Source organism: Macrobrachium rosenbergii, chromosome 12, assembly GCF_040412425.1.
Source record: "Macrobrachium rosenbergii isolate ZJJX-2024 chromosome 12, ASM4041242v1, whole genome shotgun sequence".
In the NCBI taxonomy this organism is placed as follows: Eukaryota; Metazoa; Arthropoda; class Malacostraca; order Decapoda; family Palaemonidae; genus Macrobrachium; species Macrobrachium rosenbergii.
Genome location: NC_089752.1, coordinates 8,734,648 through 8,759,500, shown reverse-complemented (window position 1 = coordinate 8,759,500; position 24,853 = coordinate 8,734,648). Strand labels below are relative to the sequence as shown.

The following is a 24,853-nucleotide window of genomic DNA, read 5'->3' as shown; positions in this document are numbered from 1 at the left end:
TGTCAATTTTTATCCCTTTGAGACTTTTTTTTTTTATTTACATCGTTTTCATGCGTAATAAACCTGGATTTCAGGAAGTTTTGTCAGGAATCAGAAATTAATAATAATAATAATAATAATAATAATAATAATAATAATATTAATCCTTTAATTAGGTTCATCAAAATTGTTTATTTCTTTAAGCGTAACTTTAATTTTCTGTGTCCGTTGTGCAATCGTACTTACTGAATTTTATTGGACGCATGGTATTGCAGTATTCCGCCATCATTGCTCCCTTGATAACTTTGCGATGGTCTGAGAACGAAGTACGACAGATATTTAGAGGTAAAGAAATATACATTATTGTTGCACAATTGTATCCTTGTTTAATGAAACCTGAGAGTTATCTGATCAAGGTAAATAACATGACTCGTAAGTCAATCAGTAACTTTAAAACATGTATAAAAAATGTGAACCAGAGTAGTACTATGGAGAAACATATGATGTATTTACATGGCATTTTAAGAGCAAGGTAATTTTTTGCTTCCATTACACGTATTTCCGTTTTTTGTGTTCAGTTGAAAGTTTCTTGCGAAATATAAACAGTCTTATCTGTTTGTGCTCGCCCACCTTTATATGCAATAGATTGTATCAGACCAAGAGGTTTTCGGCTTCCAACCTACTGTTTCAAGTCATCCATAAGGAATTATATACAGTGTTGAGACCGGTTCGTATTGAAGTACTAAAGACCATTCACAAATTTTCAAGCTAGCCCTATCCTTTCACAGTTCAGGATCGTGATTTCCTGAATATTTGTGATTCTTAGAGCAGATTTTCCAAATTTTCTGTTTGAAGCCTTTTTTGCTGTATCATCCTTAAAATACATGAGTGATCTCCTGTCATATAAGAAAATGGTTAATCTCTGTCATTTTATATTTTCAAAATATGAGAGCTTTACTGCTTTTTTATAGTCTTTTTTGTTTGTTGTTTGTGAGCCCTCTGTTTTACATTTTCTTCTATTTGTTCATAGCCTCGTTAACGAATCATTTTAATTTAGTTTTCCAACTACCCATGCAAGCACATCCTAAGCCTTCTTATGAAAGCAAGCACATCCTAAGCCTTCTTATGAATAGTTTGCTGTCGGTCATTATCTTTACTGAGACATCATGATAACTTAGGGAATTGATGTAAGAAATGTGAAAGTAGGTTTCTTACATACGGTAAGGACCTATTTTGTTTGTTCTTTTACGAGTGAAATATCTAGGAAGGGCAGTTTTCCATCTTTTCCCCCTTCAATTGTGAATTTGATGGCAGGCACTAGCATATTTTGTGATTTTGCTGCAGCCAGGGAGGGATGAGAAGTCCTGTCTCCTGCAGGTACTGTTGCGATTATTAGGTTCTACAAGGAGACTCAGCTTCTCCATCCTCCTCCTCCCCGTTTTCTTCTTAGAGTTCATCATATTCTTCCTCGTCTGTCTCGTCACTCTTCCTATTCTCGATCCCTGGATCATAGGAAAAACAAGAACAAGCTTAGAATAATTCGCCCCATGACAATTTTTTGTGGAGGCCTAAAAACTATCTTCAGCTGTTCCTTGAAATTGCTGCCGCCTCCTTCGGTATGCCAGAGGCAGTACTATGTGTCAGAAGACATGGAGACCCGTCCTCTGCAGGTGGACCAGTTAGTCAGTGGACTGACAAAAATCTCTGGCTGAAACATTTTCTGGAGGATGTGATTCCCTCTACCTTACCTCAATGACAGGAAAAGCATGCATTAAATATAGATCTGTTACCATCAGGAAATCGTGGTAATCAGTGCATACCAAAGTGTTAATCCCTCATGACAAACGATATACTAAACTGCGGTGCAGGACCCTGTCAGCCCCTGCATCAGTAAATGCCAGACTGTTCAGGGAACAGGAGTCATCCTTCCCCTGCTTGCTGATTGCATATATTAATACCCTACCATTGCAAGTTCTTTGCAGCTCCATGGTTGGACAATTCCTCTTACCTAATAAGTCTCCTAAATAAGATAAAGGTTTATATACTTTGTAGGAACAACCTTCAGCTTTGCTTGCAAATTAAATTGCATTTTCAAGATATACAATTCTGTCTCAGAGTAAATATCCAGCCTTTAACTAACCCGACAGTTGTCCTTGCTGTAGCGGAAGGAAAACTGAAAGATCAGCAGCGGGGACTCCACACCCACCACCTAATGATCTCAATGACGAAACTAGTTTGAACTGAGGATACTTTGTTATAATAGAAAATTTAAAATTATGCAAAGAAAAAGGTAATTTTGTGTTTATCCCACCTTCAGATGAAATAATATATATATATATATATATATATATATATATATATATATATATATATATATATATATATATATATATACAGTATAAAATATTATATATATATATATGTGTGTGTGTGTGTGTTGTATGTGTGTGTATATATGCATAAGTGTAAATATGTAAAACAGCTGAGGTTTGAGAGTTTTATGTTCTGTATGTCAGTCCATGATTCAAAAGGAAAGGGATGAACGTTACAGTGGCTGTTGTTTTTATTCTCAAGAGACACCCCTAGTTAGTTGAGACGGCATATATATATATAGAGATATATATATATATATATATATATATATATATTATATATATATATATATATATATATATATATATGTGTGTGTGTGTGTGTGTGTGTGTGTATATGTATATATATATGTGTATATACATATATACATATATGTGTGTGTGTGCCAAGCTAAACGTGTGGCTTTTCACCTTCATGAATCTCTATATAAAAATGAAATCTCTATATAAAAAGGAAACGAATAAAATTAGATTATTAATGCAATTCCTTCTGTAATAATTTATTTTACGTATTTTATGTAAAAGTGTAACCTAAACTGAAAAATCCTCTGAAGCATACCTCGAAATAAATCAAGCTTGATACAAAAAAAGATTGTGCTGCAGCTCTGCCTTAATAAAAATAGAAAGCATTGGACTTGCATTTAATTACCATTACAAAGTAAAGAAAATCCATATATATTGATATATATATATATATATATATATATATATATATATATATATATATATATATAATGTATATGGTTATATATATATATATATATATATATATATATATATATATATATATATATATCATAACGTAAATGTAAATTTAATTTTGTCCGTACCTGGATAATGAATAGAGTATTATGTAGTCAGCACAGAGAGGAATTAGTATTGTGAAACTTCGATATTCCAGAATTAATATTTCATTTGAAGATGATACAGGTTATTGAGTGGTGGCTTCTAAGCATCCGATTCTTTCCAAGTTCTGGGGTTTCCTACAGACATTTAAATGATTTATCTTTATGCGATCATTTTGAAGAACAGCAATAGCAATATCTAGTTTCTTAAATCTGATGATAGAAGTTTAATATTAACCTTGGATCTAACCTGAAACTAAATTTTAATCTTTGATATGAAGACAAGGTTAAATTTAATTTCCTCGAAGCCATGATATGTCAGAACCGAGATAAGGACGGAAAATATCGTCAAAACAGAATAGAAGGTCAACATTTCATATATTTTGCCACTGCGACAGTATTATGAGGAGAATAAGTGAAAACAGAATCTAATATTATAGCGGACATGGAATATAAAACGTGTGCCGTATTTCTTCCGCGTCATATTTCACTCCTCCGTGACTTTGCAATATTAAGCACTGGTATTAGTTTTCTGGAAATCCTTTCATCGTGTTTATTGAATTTTCATTTCTTTTCGGATTCACAGGCAGAGTAAATCTAATTCTATCTTTGAATTTTCATGACAATTCGTCAGAAATGGTGAACCGAACTCGGAGTTCATTCTGCACCTTTTCCCCTCAATTTGAGTTTTCATTAAATTTACCAGCAGAGCTTAGTTATTAATTTTGTTTCAGTTATAAGCTTTGATTAAACTCCACGTAGCATACTCTGATAAAAAATTTATTAAAATGCAATAAATGAACTGTAACAAAATGCAGAATGTCGAAGAAAAAAAACCAAATTTTGGCCAAAGATAATACTATAAAGAATGCGGGATATGAAATTTTGCCTTAGTTATAACATCAAGTCCCCTTTGTTCTTTCTATTGAACCTATGTCATTCTCTCTCGAATTCACTCGAATGTTCATGCATTCATTCGTAGAGCCAAATGTCACGCACCAACTTTCACTGTTCCTCGTTTATTTATTCAACAGTAATTTTTCAACACCCACCATTTATTCATTTATTACAAATTAAATTCTCAAAACTTCTTTGTTTCCTTATCACTTATTATCCGAACAGAAGTAGCGGAAAATCTAAAATTATTTGGATACTAAGTAAACAATGAGCAACCGTGTTCTTGTTTGAAGTATTAATAAGGCTAAGAAACGTTTTTGTGAACGTGTAAAAAAATTTAAGTTTGAACCTCATAAACATTTGCAAATACACATGCATTATACTTGCATAGTGTGTTTATATGTATATATATATACTGTATATATATGTATATATACTGTATATATATATATATATGTGTGTGTGTATATATATATATATATATATATATATATATATATATATATATATATATATATATATATATATATATATTATATTGTATAATCATAAAAGCCTCTTTAACTTCTCGAATCTCAGACTCTTGGATACGTTTGTGACTACAAAGCTTTAAATCAAAAATGGAGGAATATTAAATAAAAATTTGATGTCGATAGCAGGATTCGATCCCGCACCCTGAGCATCAGAACGAAGTCATGTTGCCGGCCTAATCACGGAAGGACTAGTAGATTTTATTTATTTGTACATATATGTATAAATGTATATATGTATATATATACTATATATATATATATATATATATATATATATATATATATATATATATATATATATATATATGATTATTATAATCACTTTTGTACGTGATTCATTTATCACACATTACCACAGGTGAAAAATAAGAGACGGGTGTAGGTCCTGACCGGTTTCGACTTTATTTTCAAGCCATTGACGAAGGACTGATACAGAGTATTAGAAGTCACACATATATATGCTACAAGAACAGTACTGAAGAACACACAACCGTTAGAGACTACATATCCACCCACAGGCCGGAGTCTTCATTATAGAAAGATAGATAGGTAGGTAGATGGACATAGACACAGGTATTAAGTCACAAATATCGTTTAACACTATACCTTAGGCACAATTTACGCCCAAGGGGAATTGTAGTTATTTATATTGTGGTACGTACAGAATTACTGTAACAACTCTTTCAGAATGGTTGGGGATTTCGCTACAGAAAAAATATCCTGGTATTTGTACATAGAGTAGGAGGAGCAACTAGGTATGGTGTTACTTTGGCAATACCTTATTTCGGTACCTCGTATTGGCATGTCCTCTTATCAATTTTAGTTTTGATAATTATAATTCTTTGGCCATGACTTCCAGTCTTATTTCGGCAGGAGTGAAATAGTCTTCTAGTTTTGTAAAAATGTTTTCTGTCTAATTATGAACAATCTTGCTCTCTTCTCTCTCTCTCTATCTTTTTTATTTAAATCCTCTTTCGTTTCTTATCTTTTTAAAACTCCATTGTCTTTTTCCCATTCTATTTCACTCATGATTCTGATATCATCCCAGCTTGCTTCAGTTACAGACTGGGTCATTCTGGTCGTTGTTCTTTTCTCTCCTCGAAAAAATTACCTTCTCGTTGCGGTAATGCTTGCAGATTTCGTCACAAGCTTATTACCTAACTTTATCTTCATCATTTCCATGAAATGGTAATCTGCTATTTGGCGGTTAACAATAAATGAAGGGTCTCTTGTTGACAACAAACGCCCCATAGTTGAAAATAATTTTAGCATATTTTCATCAGTAATTGCTAAACAATTATATAAAGAAACTGAAGTTAAAAGGTCAAGTCATTTCATTTTAGTTATAAATTGTTGTATCATTCAGTGATCATGAATATTGTTTAGTATGAATGTTTCATTTTTTTATCAGGGTTGAATCACAAAATGCAATTTTTTTGGCTGCAGATGTATCCTATTATGAATTCTTTTTCATTTTTAAATTAGTCAGACGTTCATTTCCCTTGAAATCACCCCGAGGAGAATCGCAACAACGTTATACCAACGGAAAGTTTCCTAATAATTTAATGTTTCAATTACCTTTAATTGTCGTAATATTTTTTTTCTGGGAGAGAGCAAACTGTTGTTAGGAACAGCCTACGTAACAGTCAACAAAGTTGTCTTTCTGCTTTTTTCCTTTGGTTCCGTCACGCTTTATCAGGTCTTGATGAGAATTATGAAATTGCTTCATTCCGTATAAGACTTGGTGAGTTAATTAAGTTTGCCGGCGGAAATTGCACCGCCAGAAATGATAAGAAAATTAAGATCTCTCTCTCTCTCTCTCTCTCTCTCTCTCTCTCTCTCTCTCTCTTTGGTATTATATTTGATTATCAAATATATATTAAATGTGGCTTGAAACGACACACTTTCTATAAACCCACCAGGCTCGTGTCAGAACACAATTATAACCCCAGTATCAATGTGGATTGCACAACTTCGGTATATATAATCTCGTCTGCAGAGATGACAAAAAAATCATTATTCTCTAATCTCGGATTTTCATTCCGACAACAGAATATGGAATGTTATTTCCTGTTCGTTTCCTGTCATTAAATTTGGTCGATATAACTAGAGGTACAATGAGATACCCTCAAGAGATACCACCTCTGTGGCTTGTTGCATGGTTATGATTAATCATACGACTGTTTCATCAAGTTCCTTGTAATAATCGTTGTGATTAAGATTCTAGAACGTGTTGGCTATCTCACAGGTTGTTGTGAAGTTATTTTTTTAATAGCTTATATACATTTCATTTCGCTTACTTTCTAAGTTTCCTTCCAGGGACCGGGAATTTACTTTATAAATGGAATAAACAAAAATGTGTATTTTAAATATGGAGCAATTTATTATTATTATTATTATTATTATTATTATTATTATTATTATTATTATTATTATTATTATTATTATTGAGCAATTACAATCCGAAGTAGCATGATCATCAAGGATAAAAATTATACACTTAAAGGTACATACATGTTCTTAAACAGTCAGTTTTTTGTATCTTTTAATTATTACTTCAAATTTTCTTTGTGATATTCGCAGGGATATAATTTATTTTGTTTTTCCCTTAGTTTTACAGAGCTCGTATTTCACAGTTGGAGGAACATATTGATCATATTTAATTAATTATGGTATTTTAGAGATAATTAACACTACGGTTACGTGTAGCTTTTTCCCGTAACTATCCAATAAATTTGATTAATTATCTCGTCTAATTACTTACCGCTAATTCCTTGCCAGTAAGTGGTGATTCATAAACAACAGATCCTGCACTACAACATTCCTTGAGTTTGATTCTATCCTCCTCACGGGAGCATTCAATCCGGCGATTTGTATCATTCATTGCTTAGGAATGTTATCAAACGTAAACGAGTTGGTTTATCGCCAGTTTGAAATCATAGGTATCTGGAGACTTTGTATATTTGGCAATGCTTTGCCTTTTTTTTTTTAAACCTTCAACCTGAAATGGTCGTCATATTATCATTAACATACTTCGTCTTTTGTTTGTTTGTTTGTTTTTTATTCAGAAAGGAAGAAAATTAATTGTTGCTTCGGGTAACCTGCGTGACTTTGGATTTTTCTGTTGTATTTCATTCATTCTTTTCGGTCAGTCATGTTTTATTTGCCCTGCGAAAAACAGTGAGATATCTCGATTACCTCGAAGGCTCTGAGAACTAATTAAGTTTACCTAATGGAAATTGCAACCACAGAAACTCATCTTCAAAAGGAAAGTGTGTAATCTCTCTCTCTCTCTCTCTCTCTCTCTCTCTCTCTCTCTCTCTCTCTCTCTCGTGCCGATGGTTTATCTGATTCTCGGGCTATCTTCTAAAGCTGCCTATAAACGACAGATTTATAATAAACCTGTCACTCTTGTCGGAGGATTATTGAATCTCTTTAGGGACATGGATAATACAAATTGTGCAGATCCCACCTCGCCTCAGGAAATAAGCCTTCATCTGCTGGTCACAGCTTTTCCCTTTAGCAAGAGGATAAGAGAATGGGATATTATTCAGTATGCTTTGGTCAATATCATCGGGTTTAGAATAAGATGGACGTAATTCGCAGCAGTTGCCACTAACCCCATTCTTATGGGCCATAAAAATAATTATTCTTATTATCATTATACGCTGGCCACTTCAAGATTTTGACCTGTATCCAAATTCGATACATTTACCGCTACATGTGTAGAAACCCTACGGGATGTGCCCACCAAATTTGACTAACTCTTAACAGAAATAAGGCCTATACGGAATCGCTGGAAATTTAACTCCTCCTGATGAATCACATTGACGCGTTACTCGCCAGTTGTAGTAACAGCGAGAAAACTGTTATAAGGAAAATAGAGAAGACTCTGTACAAGATCAATGCAGCTGATGCAGCGATTTCTTTCAACAGTACTTGCCTAAGAGAGGGACTCTCGCCAATATTGTCAGTATTGTTATTACTATTAGTATCATGATTATTCCTCAAAATGAGCAAACAACAGAAGACTGAGAAGGAGAGAGAGAAAGACCCAAGAAGAGCGGTTGTGTGGTTTCATCCCATTAATCTCAATAGTCAATTAATACCACAAATTATTAGCAGTATTTCGGGTATAGTTATCACTCACAGGTTGTTATGGGATTTAGACTTTTCACAATTTTTTTTTATTTCTTACAATTTTTTGTTACATTACTCCCAGTAACATGACCCATAAAGTTTTACGTCTTCGAAAATACACAGTAGAAATATAATTCCCATAATCTTTGTTCTCTTAGGAAATGAAACGTCAATTGATTTCAAGTCTTTTTATTAGTGTCCCCGTCATTTTAATGATGAGAATAAAAGAAAAGTAGGAAGACGAGGTCATAGGAACGTAATATTCCGTTCAAGGATTCAGCAATACAGATTACACGGACTAGTACCAAATTTGTGCTGTTAAAAAAGAAGCATCTCTGAAGTGACTAAATTTTGACAATCTGATGGGACACTGACTAAATCATACTCGAATACTTGAGTTTTCCTTAAGAGAGAACAGCTTAGGTGCCAATATAACGAAAACTTCAAAAAGGGTCATTGTGTGACGAGTCTTCCACGATGCAGTAAAACCAAGTTTGAAAATAAGGTTTCTTGTCTCCCGCACGATCCATTTGGGAAACGATGAAGCAGCCGACGAAAATAAACTGATTAAGGAAGCTGGTTAGTTAGGGTAGACCTCTTACTTGTCTGTGAAAGTTCTGGTAGTGCTGGCACAACTCGGCGTTAGTTGTCTGGCAGTCTTCTGGTGTGGTATCTTCTACCACGCCTCACTTCTCTTTTCAGCACGAGCATTACTATTACAATCATCACTGATTCTTTTTCTTCTTTTTGGAGCAGTGGATATTTTTCATAGTTTTATGCTAATAATAATCTGCGAAATCAAACAATTATTAAGGCTAATGTACAATACCTGTGATTGCTAACGAAATTAGTAAATAAAACTGCATCTCAGTTTCCCCTCTTACTTCCGTCTTTTGACATCCAGCGCGAAAAATCAAGCAACTTTGGTCGTTCAGGTATTCTGTTTGTGATGAAGTTTTGACTTTCTGTTGTAAACATATAGAGAACAAATTTACACTAGCGGATCCAGAAAAATTTCATGGGGGGCCACTAATTTTCATATTATACATACATACATACATATATATATACACATATATATATATAATATGTATATATATATGTATATATATATATATATATATATATATATATATTATTTCTTTAATCGAATTTTTTTATTTTTTCCCATTTTTATATTTATGTTGTTATTATCTAAATCTTCAATATTATTATTTTGTCATTATTTTTCATTGGATCCGCTAATGCAAATGTAAAATAAAATTACAACTAAATCCAAGCATTTTTACTCCATAGAACGAGGCTAATAAACACCCTGTCGTATTATTTGGGAAATAGTTCTGTTGTGCGTTATTTCTTTCTGTGCAAATGATCCCACTTTGCTGTAAAGTCCCTCTTCCAATTTTTCCATCTCTCTCCCCACCCTTCATTCCTAACAATAGAAAGCTGTGGTGCTGGAGAGGGGATGGGGACGGAGTCTCGAGTTTCCCTTGTAAACACGAAGAACTCCCGCATAGAGAGGGAGAGACAAGAGTGAGCTTGCATAGCTAATGCAAAGAAAGCGGGCCTTCATGTCGTAAACGCACATGATTACAAGGAGAAATAAAAAAAAACTGTAAATATACAGTGAAAGAAGTACTCGTTGCAAAAGCCTTCCTTTTCTGCCATTCTCACTTTTATCTAGGTCTCTGTTTTTTCTCTCTTTCTCTATTTTTTTTCTTTTTGCGTGTCGGGCTTTTCACGAGTTGATTGCATTGGAAGTCCTCTCCATACCTTTGCTTAAGGAAGCTTTATGAAACTGGATTTTGGTTTGCTTCACAGCCGTACATTAAAGAGATTCATTGGCATGTACTCTTTCCAGGTTTCCCTCAACGATCAATTGACAAAGGCTTCTTTACGGTGCCTTTCAAGAATGGAAATTCAAAAAAGTACATTTAATGGACTGAGGTTTTTGTTTCGCACCTGTATCTTTTAATACATATATGGTCAATTACATTTTTTTTTTTCTTTATGAAGCATCGTTTTTAGGTAAGACATTTTACCTGCACAAGTATCATTGTTAGGAATTTGAGCGTAATTTAAATAGTGTCATTTACCTAATTAGTTGCAGTGATTTCGGCTTTCCAGATACATAAAAGCAAAACCAAAATGAGAAACATTCTAGCACTTTTGGACATTATTGGTTTAAGTAAATTTCCTGTAATTTTCATTCCTTTAATTACTTTTTTGTATTGTCCTTCTACCTCAAACTGCATTCTTTGTTTTGCAGCCCCTAAGCTCATCATCATCATTTATCATTCGTGACATTCTTTCTAGATTTGTAAACGTTCTTTTGAGATTATTTATTCCATATTCTTTTTAACTCTTGAAGTCTTTAAATTTTATGGCAGAAAATCTACCTGACGCTGCCATAGATCACTGTGGCAGCCTGTGACATCGAAGGTGGTTTGTCTTGTTAGCAGATATATTGCAAGACGAAACATACCGTGAACATTAAGATCGTCCTTTGGATGAATTAACACTCTTTTCAAGTCAGTCTAAAGGAAACAAGGAAACTTTTTGGGTCATGAAGAGCCCCTTCAAAAGTTCCAAATTCCTTTGCTATTCCTCTTGAGGGAGGTTAGGAAACAAAATTCATGTTACTATTTCCAGGAATTTTTCCCTTCCAGCTGCATCACACCATTTTGTTATCGTTGCTTAATTGTCACATTAACTTATTTTGACGACTGCCCCATTGAAGTCGGAGCTAAACATTATGCATTTCATACAGTAACCACTTGCCAGGGTAAGGTGCCCTTCAAACAAGTTTACGCCCACCTCCCGGAACTTTCCTCTATCTATTGCGCGTGGGTAGAGCAATTCCGACTTGTCAAAACACCATTAAAGTGGAAGTGAAATTGCCTTCAGTAAAACCCTTTGCTTTTCATTCCACAGCGCCAATAACACTCTCCAAGACACATTCAAGGATTTTGACACACTTACGAAACTACTAAGGTTAACGGGCTCACTTTTACTGCTCCAGAAAACTATTCGCGGGATCATGATTCGTGACCGGTGGTCCTCTGGCCACTTCAAGAGTAACATTCATTACAGCCATTAATTACGGACACATTGCTTTTGCAAGTATTATACCGGTTCTGGCAGAAATGCAATCGAATAGCAGCTCTTGTCCTTGGCACATTAAAAGTGTGGCAACAAGCAACCTTTGCATAACGTTACATTCGGGAATAATGAAACAGCCGAGTCCGTCATTCCAGTATTACGAAAACCATGCACAAAAAAAACCACCCGGCTAGCAGACATGGATTGAAACAACGCAGCATTAGTCTGTAGACTTTGGGTTCATATTTAAAATCTCTCATATATATATATATATATATATATATATATATATATATATATATATATATATATATATATATATATATATATATATATATATATATATATATTATATATATATATATATATCACATATAATTATATTATATATATACAGTATATATATACTGCATATATAACATGTGTATGTGTATTATTTATATGTATAAATATATGTATATATAATTCTCTCTCTCTCTCTCTCTCTCTCTCTCTGAAAGTATAGCACCAAAATCAACCACTCATTGAGAAACGCAAGCAAAAATTTATTTACTAGAAATATCTACGATTTAGTTCATAATCATTTTTAAACGACGTTTAGGTTTTTTTGTAGTATCTTGCATTCGTATCTTGCATTCATTTCATCAAAATATTTCAGTAGGCGAAAAGAAAAAGTAAATTTATTTGCACAACATAAATTATAGTTACTACTAGCGTACTCATGCCTTCAGAAACAACGGTACTATAAAAGATGGTCGAGACGGCAAGTCTCGACCCTAGAAACGTTTATTATCGTCCTGAAGCTCAGACCAAGATACTTTTAAGTTTTTAACCCTGAATACTTATCTTGGGTCAGTGGTGAGGAAGCCTGGCCCCAAACTGGATGTTGGCAATTCTAAAGAGGGATTTTATTATCCTTGGAATATCTTTGTTATCCTGGTGAATTATATGTATGCTCATTGCGGTTTTGTATATTTGGATCAGTCAAAAGGATTAGGCATCTCAATAAAATGCCTTACTATATTGAGTGCCATCGTGTTACCAACGTTAGGCTGCCAATTAAATCCTCTCTCTCTCTCTCTCTCTCTCTATATATATATATATATATATATATATATATATATATATATATATATATATATATATATATATATATATATATATATATATATATGACTACATGTGATGTGTATTCTAGGCTGGATTTCATTCTCATCGTCCATCTTTTATCTTTCTAGGATTTCACGTTTTCACAAGAAGGCAGGTTCCCTTGAAGGAAACAAATCTTGGCACCAGTAAGTACAAATCCCCCTCTTGTTAGATGTTTGTTGGTGACTTCTATTCTGATGGTCGATACCTTTTATGATGAACTTCCACCCAGGTATAGTCTGTATTTGTTGTGAATATTGGTGTCAATTTTCTGTGCTATGAATGTTAATCTCTCTTTTATGTGGCGTCATTTTCAAGTTATTTTAGTGGTTATTCTCCATCGTGGTAAATTAAGTTAGTGTGATCCTTAGGAAAATGGCTCGACTTTAATGTTTTTAATTAAAAATGAAGCGGGTTGAGACTGCCAGCATGAGTAAGAGGTCATTTAAAAAATTCTTTGGAATAATTAACATTGCTGCATTACCTTGATTTTCATTCCGGTGGTTTGCTAGACAGTAAGGTCAGATCTCTCAGGCACTCGCTGAGGTTTCTCATCCACGAACACCGTGAAAGCATACATTGAAAAATCAGGTGATTTTCCAAATATTATTGTACAGTTACTTTTGTTTTGTACGGCGATAAATCCTGAAACCACTCATCTTTCGGTGTACTCTGTGATTGCAGCAAGAGTTACTGGCATATAGCAATGTGCATGTGAAACGGATGAAGGCATTTTCGTTTGAGGTCACTTTTTTAGCCCAGTTATGACTATAGATAACTCTTAGTTATTCATTTATTCATTTTCTCGCTCCCACCTTTCATTTCGTGCATTTGTAGTAAATGGAGACAATAGGGCAACTTAAATCTATAATAATAAATTCCGAGTGGATCATTCTTGTTCGTCCGCCTCGGGTGGGGACGGGGTAGGTAGTTGATTGGGAAGGTTGGGGAGACATGACACATCCACCCTCCTCCTGCAAACCTGTTTGTCCCCCTGGGTGGGGGCGGGGTAGGTCGGCTATCGGGAGGGTAGGCGAGCCATGACATATCCACCCTCCTCCTGCAAACCTGTTTGTCCGCCCCGGGTGGGGGCGGGATAGGTAGGGGATCGGAGGGTAGGGGAGACACGACGGTCAGCACCGGGTTCCAGCGCAGCGTAGCGCACACCATCAACCTCGTATGTTAACAGTAGCAGTCCGACCTTAATCGAAAATAAATGCGGAGTTTCATTTCGTTGCGTTGCTTAATTTTCTTGGAATAAACTTACCCTGTGCAGTTCACCTTAATATGCGAAATGCATGTTTTTTTTCTCTTCGTTGTGATGAGCACACTGAAGGCAGGAATTCTCGAGATTTAGAAAGTTGTGAACGTAAATCAAAATCTCTTTATCTAAAAGGAGTTTTGCCAAGTTATTTTTGGCAGTACCACTTTGCCTATTTACTTCTGACGATATATGAGTTTTGCAAAGTTATTTTTGGCCTTACTTCTTTGCCTATTTACTTTTGACAATACACTAGTTTGACAAGTTATTTTTGACAATACAGGAGTTTTGCAGTTATTTTTGGCCTAACAACTTTGTCTATTTTCTTTCGACAACTTTGCCCATATACTTTTAACAATACAACCTTGCCTATTTACTTTTGACACTACAATTTTGTCTTTTTACTTTTGACAATAGAGGAGATTTGCCAATTTATTTTTAGCCATGCAAGTTTACCCATTACTTTTGACAACATACTGTAACTTTGCCTATTTACTTTTGACAATACAGGAGCTTTGCCAAGTTACTTTTGGCCATACGACTGTGCCTATTTACTTTTGACAATAAACTTTGCCTATGTACTTTTGACAATACAGAAGTCTTGCTAGGTTATTTTTCGCCACACTACTTTACCTGTTTACTTTTGACAATTCAGGAGTTTTGCCAAGTAAATTTTGGCGATATAACTGCTTATTTACTTTTGACAATACAGGAGTTTTGCCAAATTATTTTGACAAACAGCTTTCCGTATTTACTTTCGACAATACAGAGCTTTGCCAAGTTATTTTTGACAATACAGGTCTTTGCCAAGTTACTTTTGGCAATACAGTTTTTCCTGTAAACTTTTGTCAATACAGGAATTTTGCCAAGTTACTGTTAGCAGTACAATGGTTTCGTCAAGTTTCTTTTGGCAACACAATAAATGCAGAATGGCGTTAAAATAGGAACGAGAGAGAAGTGCCGCAAAAAGTAGTGAGATGAAGAACAAAATATGTATCTATGAAAGTGGAGTTTTTAAATTTAATTTTCACAATTTGAAACCTTTCTTAATCTACAATTTCATTTAAATCAAACAAAATATAGCTTTTACTTAAAATTAATGCTTATAATGGATATAGTTATATAGAATGCGTGCGTGTATCATCTTCATAATAACAAAGAGTATGAGCAGTTTAATCGTAATCGAACTGGAAGTACTGGATTATTGACTTAAACCCAAATGAGAAACTACTAATAAAACGAATAATTTTTTATGGCTCAAGTATTTAAGTAAAGCTGCCAGGGTTCACAGAAATTTCATGACTTGTGACCACTAAACAAGCAATTTTCAGCAGAGAAAGAGAAAGAGCGAGAGCTAAATTATTCAGCATGTAATACCTCTGACTTTTGCTTCCATTTAAAGCAGACGGCATAAAAGATTGTCGCCTCGTTCGGAAAGTAGTAATAGATACCCCCCTTAGATTTCAGTTTTCTTAACGCGATTCCTTTCCCTCAAGAAGGGAAGTACTAAGACACAAACTACAGTATCTAAGAAAATTACAGTAAAATTAAGCATTTCTGTTTCCCAACAAAATTCAGCACCTACAAGTTGTTTCATGACTGAGAGGTTGTTGTTATGCGATCTAGGAAACAAATGTTACGTTGAATACGTTCCTGTGTTTTATTAGACTTACGACGCCCTACATCGAGAAACAATTGCACCATATTTTGAAAGTGAGGAGAAATTTGATAGCTTGGGTACTCTAGTTTATTATTCTGGTCAAATTATGAGTTCATCCAAAAACAAAAGGCAGATTCTACCTGTATTTATTTAGGGTTGACACCTTGAACACAATATACTCTTATATAAAACTGGAAAGTACATTAATGTGCAGTTTATGTTAATGCGCTGCCACATCAAAGATAAACAAAGAACTCGCCATAAAAGCGATATTACAGGAGCGATTTCTTTCCGCATTTTGTGAAGCTTTACCATAGAGGGCATCAATGGTATATTTGTGTTGCAACGTGTAACGAACCTTTTGCTACCTTTAGTTATTTTGTCTTCTTTCAAAGTGCAATGTTATGCATTTAACCTATTCGAATACTGAACATTTTGTAATTAGTTTATCAGTGCGAATAATACTCTTAAAACAATTGTCGGTGTTGCGGGGATTAGGATTCAACACGGTAACCAACTGGCCATGAGCCTTGTCTGGTTGTGAAACTGTTAGTCACTATTTTCCAGTAAAGTCTTGTGACAACTATTGAAAAGTGTTTCCAAGGATGACTTTTTTATTCATCACTCGTTTTACACACTGGGTCTGATCGCATTTAAGCAAAACATCCGTGTTTGTTAGAGGTGCGTATGCACAGGCTGGATTTGCTTACGTAAGTTTAGACTTATTTATAGTTGTAAAAAGGTTACGTAACTTTACTGAGTTTGGTACAAAGCCGGAACTGTTTGTTTATATTAAAAACATGCGAGAAACAACCACAAACCGCGTCGTAAGTGGCAGAAAATGGAATGGCAAAGTTTTCGTTCCACAAGATTTTAACATTTTACCAGCGTTGGAACCAGATCACATTTAACGGAATCCATTACTAAAACGAGAAAGCGCGCCTTAATTCACTCAGACGTTATTGTCTTAGAGTGATTTAATGTCATCACAATTGATATGAAATAGCACTATAGGCTATATGTAAGTGGGAATTCTCTAGCTTTTCACGTAGACAGTTTACCAAATCCTTGCGCTCAAGAGGCAGATTTACACCCTAGTATTTACTTCTCAGCATTAGTTACAGAACTGTTTCCAAAGAATGAAGTCTCACCGAATTCTCTCAAATCGGAATGTTTCTGAAAAACGGTGACAGCTAACCCCGACATTTACGAACCCAACTTACCTCTTAGGTTTGACATCCTAATGGCAAAAGCACTTTAAATTGCAGTAAATCACAGGTAAAAATATTAAACATTATATCTTAAAATGCAGATTCATTTAGGGAAGCAATGACATTTATTCCATTAATATTTTATGGCAGATAAAAATAAAAATATCGGCTTATAAAAAACTATTGTGCGGATTTATTTGTATTGTTCGCTATTTCAGATAAAAAAAGAGTATCTATAAATGGCATAGTCAAGCGACCTAGTTCATTTTTTTTTCTTTTATTTTCGAACTCAGCTGCCAGTGGTGCAAGACCGCCCAACCTCTTTTCAACCTTCGAGGCTCAAAGGCGATTTTACTAATCTTGTCCCTTTCCCTTCAAAAAATATCCTTTTTTGCACTGCAGATTTTTGCAAGCGTGTAGAGGAGTATACGCTAAGCTAAATTATAATTTGATAAATCATCTACTTCATGTTTTATGTCAGTCAAGATTATGAATAATTTTAAACTGAAGTGGGACAGTGTGGAAAACTGCTTTATTGCAAGCTTCGCAGTTGCTGGTGGTCTGTTGACATTGAAAATATATTAATATATTCTTAAATCAAACACACACACACACACAACCCCATACGCACAATACACATACTGAACACACACACACACACACACACACACACATATACATATATATATATATATATATATATATATATATATATATATATATATATATAATTTACTGATAAAACCTTATCACAGACTTAAGTCGACTTCTTTTTAAAATTTTTCTGCTACTTTGTGTCGTCCCCTTAATCCAGGGTCCCCTAAGCCCCGGTCCTTTTATGTAAATCAGGCCCTAGGGATGGAGGACATTTTTTTCAGAAAATTCCTCTGAAGGTTTTTTTCTTTTCCTTTTAAACCATGAATAGGAAGGCAAAAGCTCAGAGTTTCGTATGATCGTGCTTAACTAGTATATTTGTTGGCAACCAAACAAAATGAAACAAGATAACGTCAGTTACTTCACTTACAGCTTTTCAGCTTGATTTTGGATTTCTGTGTTTTATTGCACTATAATCTGATCAGTGCTGGTGACCGAAAATTCATGAACGGTCGACTTTGCAGGATTTCAACTAAGGTTACGTATATTTCTTTCAATATAATCTAGTTTTGATATTAAATGGCCACTCTGTTCTCTTCTTCGTAAAGTTTTGGAACTGTTGTGAAAGATGACAACCGGGCACAGTATTAATGGATTTCCTAGGTGCGTTAAATAACTGAAAAGGGATCAAGATTTCCTCTCTTTCCCTGGGCATTTGCTACATTCTTGGGTCCATTATTCTTAAACCTTTGAATGTTATTCAGTGTGTTTCTTCAAAGTTTAAAGATGACAGAAATAATTGTGTTTCTTCAAAGTTTAAAGATGACAGAAATAATTGCAAGTAAATCCCATTCTAAGATAATGATTGGGTTCTGCAGCAAATATTCCGGAAGTAATTGCTGTTCCTGTCTCCAACTGATCCTTCTCATGGGGATAAAAATACCATACATTAGATACTTATTTGGTGTTAATTGTGAAGACAGCCAAAATTAATGACGTTGAAATAAATATCTATAGTTACGTATACTTTTCACACATGCATCCCGGAGACTTGGTCAGTCAACCAATGTTCATTTAACGACGTTTTATTTCAAATGAACTAAAAAGCTGGGGATTTTTTTTTTATTTTGCAAAAGATGTTTGTGGCACTCAAAGCGGTGGCAGTCAACTGAGGATAATGAAAAGCAGTAACAATTATTATTAAATGAAATTAAATGAAATTTCAAAATCACATACTAACAATGAGGAATGGAAAAGGCAGTAACATTGCACAATTCAGAAGTAAAAATGTTTGTACAAACTACCGCCACTCAGTAAGAGAAACACTAAGGACTTCATTTGCTACTTACAATAAATTTAAAGTTTACATACCATAAGATTCCTTAACTTAACATTATTCCGTTTTGATAACAAAATTGCACACCGACAAATACTTTGGGAAGTACACTGAAGTGATACAAATTTCAGCAAGAATACATTAAAATCCTTACAGAGCGACGAAGCAATCTCCTCTCTGCTAAATAGCTTCCATTATTCCTGTAATTGAGGTATAAGTCAACCTCTTTATAGCCAACGACGAGAAAAAATCGAATTCCCAATATTACACAATCTTGCAGTTACAATGGTTCACGGTGATTCCAATCTAGTGAGTCTCTCAAGCTGGGACTGGAATGTCCATCTAATTTTCAACTGCCTCCCCTTTGACCTCTGAAAAAACAAAAAAAGAAACATAAGGTCGCACTGCTACAACGCCATCCACCAATCAGATTCTACAAATGTCAGAAAAGTTACCTAACGTTACATTTCCTTCAATGATAATTTGCTTACAAAAAACGAGGTTTGTGAAATATGTGTGTGTGTGTATATATATATATATATATATATATATATATATATATATATATATATATATATATATATATATATATATATATGTATATATATACATAATATATATATATATATATATATATGTATATATATATATAATATATATATATATAATATATATATATTACCAAATTTAGTGCCAGGATAAAACAGTTTTGAATTAGGCAGCTGTTGCCTCATCAGGATAGCAAAATCGTCGTCTTAAACACGAAACGAAACTAGTGAAAAAATAGCATTTCACGCCAGATATAATGCATTGAGAAAACGAATGTAAAGCAAAATATTAAATTATAGTTTACCTGAGGTTAAATTATAACTTACCATGCAATAAACGATTACAAATTCGTAATTTTTATATATATATATATATATATATATATATATATATATATATATATATATATATATATATATATACCGTATATATAATCGATGTTCCCTGCTGTAGAGGACTCAGATGCTTTCGTACATTGGCAAACTTGTTCTTTATAATCCCAAGTTTAAGCGGTCTTTATTTTTTTTTTTATTATACATTCTTTGTGCTCAAGACACAGTTGTACATAATTACTAAATGGTTATTTTCGTTAGATACATATAAAAGAATATTTTTTAAAACCTTGAAATAATAATTACAGCTGATGACGTCACCAAACCCGTTCTCTCTGATTACAAGCTCCAATATTATATTTTGATAAGTAGCTCCTGTATTATTAATGCATTATAGCGGTCTTACAATTACAGTTTGATTGACATTAAATTATAGCTTTACCATGCAGTTCGCGATTGTATATTCGTTATTTTTTGTTGATAATCTAGTTATAATATGGGAAGAATTTACTTTTTTTGTATGGCCAAACTTGTTTTCGGTAATCCCCGTGTATAATTATAAACTATTTGGGTTCGAGACAGTTGCAAAATACTGCTAAATAGCTATCTAAATACTATACATATAAAGCAATACAATAAAAACCTTAAATAATAAAAAGATCCAATATTTGTTTATTCTGATAAGTAGCCCTATACTTATGCACTGTACAGAAATTAATGTAAAACCTGGTTAGTTGTATGTTTTCACAAAATTAATGTAAAGCCAGGTTAGCTGTATGTTTTCATAATGTCTTACAATCTTAATAATGAGCCTTAGTGACTTTGCTAAGTAATTTACTTTAAACTTCTTTTCAAAGCTTCTATGTCTGCTTTCCTGACTAGAAACTGGGCGCCAACTTTTAATGTTGACGATTCTGTTTAAAATTTGAATCATCCTGGAGAACTTAAGTTGGACTGATGCATAATATAGTTATAGCTCACCTTCCGTTAAAGATGTTGCTTCACTAAATTGTTTAACAATGCCATTGGTGTTCGCATTTAGTCCTTTCTATGCAAGTATGATTTCCAGTTCGCTGTTGGGAACTGTGGCCTAACAAATGACGTCTCTGTGCTTCACAGTCCATGGAATGTCTAACTGGAATTTCTCCGTTGCAGTATCTCCGCTTTCCTTACCTCCGTACAAGTCATTTACTGTATGCATGTGCTTTATACATACACACACGCACATATATATATATAATATATATATATATATATATATATATATATATATATATATATATATATATATATATATATATATATATATATATATATATATATATATATATATATACAGTATATACATATTTGTTCTAGTTTTTGATGTGACACCAGATAGCTTAACATTAAATCAGTTAATTCTGGTTTTTGAAAAAATCGACGAAACTCCCGGTGTGATCCAAGGGAGTTCTGCAGCTCCTGTTTAAAATAAATCTCTGATGGATATTTGAAGAAATTTTTAAAATGTCATACCATTTTTTTCTCATACCGAATGCTTCATTTAATTTGTATATATTCGATTGCACTTTATTTTCTTTATTGTCTGTTAATGAAATTTCGTGAATTGTTTTTTTTTCATGGGGTTTGAACGAAATCGACATTAATATCATATTATGTCACTGAAATCTGATTTTCGTGTGAAATAGCCACTCTTTTCTATCCTATGTCCAGCTTATTGGATCTGCAGTGAAAAATGAGAGAAGGATCCGACATTCATCCGAAGTAGAGGAATGGGTTCTAGGTATTATGGAAGACTGAAATGAGCAGAAACACCCACTCCCTATCCCCTCCCCTCCCCTCTCTCTCTCTCTCTACTCTGTTGTCGGGCTATCAAACCGTAGACGATAAAAATTCATAACATTACTAAATTCCCAGTTGGTTTTCTATTTTTATCTCATTATTTTAGGTTAGTTCACGAACACTCAAAGTTTTATCAAAATTTTTTTTCTCAATAAAATAACCAAGGAACATTTTAGAATAAGTTTCTTTTCGTGAGTATGAAAACAATCGAGCCTTTCATATATGTTACCGGATTTCACTGGGTAGCGAACTTTCATAATCAACAGACTGTACTCCTCTCGTAACTAATCAAAGCTTAATTCTGTAATCCAGTGAGTGATTTTGAAACTGTGAGGATATTTCTCCCCATGGTTACAAACGACACTTTGATCTGACGTCTGTATCTTACTTTATCCAATGACGATCAGATATTTCAATATGATCATCATCACTGTCACTTCAAGGTTTGAACGCTGGGTTTTTGTTAGTTTCTCATAAAAGACCTTTTGCCTAAAATCTCTCTTAACTTCATCCAATAACTTCCAGGCATTATGAATTAGTTATTATTGCCATTATCACTTTCGTTGCCGTTTATGAAGATTTTGAAAATTAGCTTTTCTTAGTTTTCACCTCTCTCTCTCTCTCTCTCTCTCTCTCTCTCTCTCTCTCTCTCTCTCTCTCTCTCTCTCTCAGTATGTAGGACTTCTGTATAGTTTAAATTAACTTCTTATCCGACACTAGGCAGGTTTAAAGCTAGGTGGTTGGTCGCATGCTTCAAGAAATCTCGATACCAGGACCAAAGTCACTATAAATCGGTTAGCCATACAAAACTATTTGCATTCTAAGACTCTCGTGTGGCCAATAACGTGGTCCCTTTGACCTACCCCCTCCACCCCACTAAAGGGCCATGACTCTTAGAACGGGTTAGGCAGGACACTCTGAGCCCTAAGAAGGGATTTATGGGCTGGTGTTCAATTCAAGACGAACGGCAGATTTATTATGGGAGAAATGCTGCTCTGGAGCTAGTGTGGTGCAGTGATCTCACTCCAAAGCCGAACTCGCGGGTAAACAGAGAATCCAAGTCGATCAGTAACGCAAACGGAAATTTTTGGGATACAGTATAGTTAGGACTGCACAAATATAAACGGAAAATTATTTACATACTAATCGTTATCTGGTGACAGAATGTCATTTTTCGGAGGCCTGATTTGCAGAGGAGATCAGATTTGTTGTGATGCCGGTCCGCATAAACCTTTCCTTCATATACAGCTTTAGGATTAGCCTATCCTCCTGATATCCGTGTCAAAATTTTTATCCCATGCTTTGTTTAATCTCCCACGTCCCTTTTTCCTTCTTTTTTTGAATCCTACTCCCTTTTCATACAGATGAAATCTTCCCTTAATGAAATACTCAATTTAAGTACCCTGGGTTGATATCAAGCAATGCAATTGTAGGGTTCTGGGTTTGAACGTCAACCTAATTAGGAGTAATAGTGGATTAAGAATCCATTCTTTAACCATTTTTAAAATTCATCTTTCAAAATTCCACTTGCTGTGCAGGTGACAAGAAATACCGACAGATCGGTATCATGATAAATAATACCCTGATTACAGTTGTCACAAGCGAAAGCCTCGAGATCTACTCTGGATGGGGAAAGGGTAAATTAAGCACTTTTTTTTCTTTGTGCCACTTAGACCTAAACAATGAATTCAGTAGCTAATAGTTAGCCGCAGCCACGATGGAAAAAGGCAATGCTGTCATCTCATATCACTTGCAAGGTTAACAGCTTACAGAGTAATCCTGTAATGGGGAGAAAACATATAATTGGAAATGATACATTCGTGTGTGTATATATATATATATATATATATATATATATATATATATATATATATATATCTCAATAATCAGTTCCTGTCAGTCCAGCTGTGAATAGGTACCAGCATCAACTACATTAACTAAGTCGAGAAAGTGTCCAGAGATCAGCAAACTCATTCCTAGAGTCTTGCTGAGAACAGCATGGATCTACCCCTTTTTGGAGCTACACCTCTAAAGGGAAAGAGGCATCTGGTGCATATATATATATATATATATATATATATATATATATATATATATATATATATATATATATATATATACATATACAGATAGATAGATTGATATCTAGGCAGACTAATAGACAGGGAGATAGGTAGATAGATGTGTGTGGGTGTTTGTGTAAGGTAACTGACTAAATCACTTGACTATGAGAGGCAAATTTAGTTGCATTGCAAAGAAATAAATTTGCCCCTCGTATATGACGAAATTCTCTTGTACGAGACAACCCAGGGTATAATTCTGACATTTCATTGATCGAGGTTTATGCCTGCTTGAGACCTACGTTTATTTCTCTCATTTGATTGTCAGTCACGATATCACTCACACAGTTTTATATATATTGTATAAAAGTTAAGTATACCTTAGTTTTACCAGACCACTGAGCTGATTAACTTATACATATATATATATATATATATATATATATATATATATATATATATATATATATATATATATATATATATATATATATATATATATATATCCTGAATATTGATGTGCTTGTGGCATCTATTGTTTTGGGACAACTCTTCCCCAATTCCCTGCATAGCGTCTTATTCTCGGAAATTCAGTATACATAAATACACATACACACACATACGCACTATATATATATGTATGTATACGTACATAATTCTGGGTGTTTATTTGCTTACAGACAGCAAAGGAGAGCTCATATAAACCTTTGCATAAATTGACGATCTTTGTTTTGTTTTGGAACACCAGAGTAAACTTTCTCGAAACTGTTTCGTGACTGTACTCTCTGATTACATGTATCGGATTTAATTCCCAAATATCAAGGTATATAAATGATATCTCACTATAAAAATGCTATGAAAATGCGCTAAAATGCTAATCTGAAATAATGCTACACATTTTTCAAAATCGAACTCGTCGAACTATTCTGGTAAATCCTTTGTTTTCTTACAAATATCATTCGTCTAACCTTCTCACTGCTCTGCGGCTTAT

General features: G+C 34.0%; 2 long non-coding RNA genes across 13 annotated transcripts in view; one reads left to right on the top strand and one right to left on the bottom strand.

The window, feature by feature from the left end:
* Positions 1-24,853, top strand: part of LOC136844376 (uncharacterized) — a 388,477-nt gene that overhangs the window by 345,997 nt on the left and 17,627 nt on the right. For all 9 annotated transcript variants that reach the window (XR_010854844.1, XR_010854849.1, XR_010854845.1 and 6 more), the window contains one exon: positions 13,107-13,163. This is a non-coding gene — a long non-coding RNA (uncharacterized lncRNA). The remainder of the gene's footprint in view (positions 1-13,106; positions 13,164-24,853) is intronic.
* LOC136844375 (uncharacterized) overlaps positions 18,923-24,853 on the bottom strand; it is a 382,772-nt gene continuing 376,841 nt past the window's right edge. For all 4 annotated transcript variants that reach the window (XR_010854840.1, XR_010854838.1, XR_010854839.1 and 1 more), the window contains exon 7: positions 18,923-19,450. This is a non-coding gene — a long non-coding RNA (uncharacterized lncRNA). The remainder of the gene's footprint in view (positions 19,451-24,853) is intronic.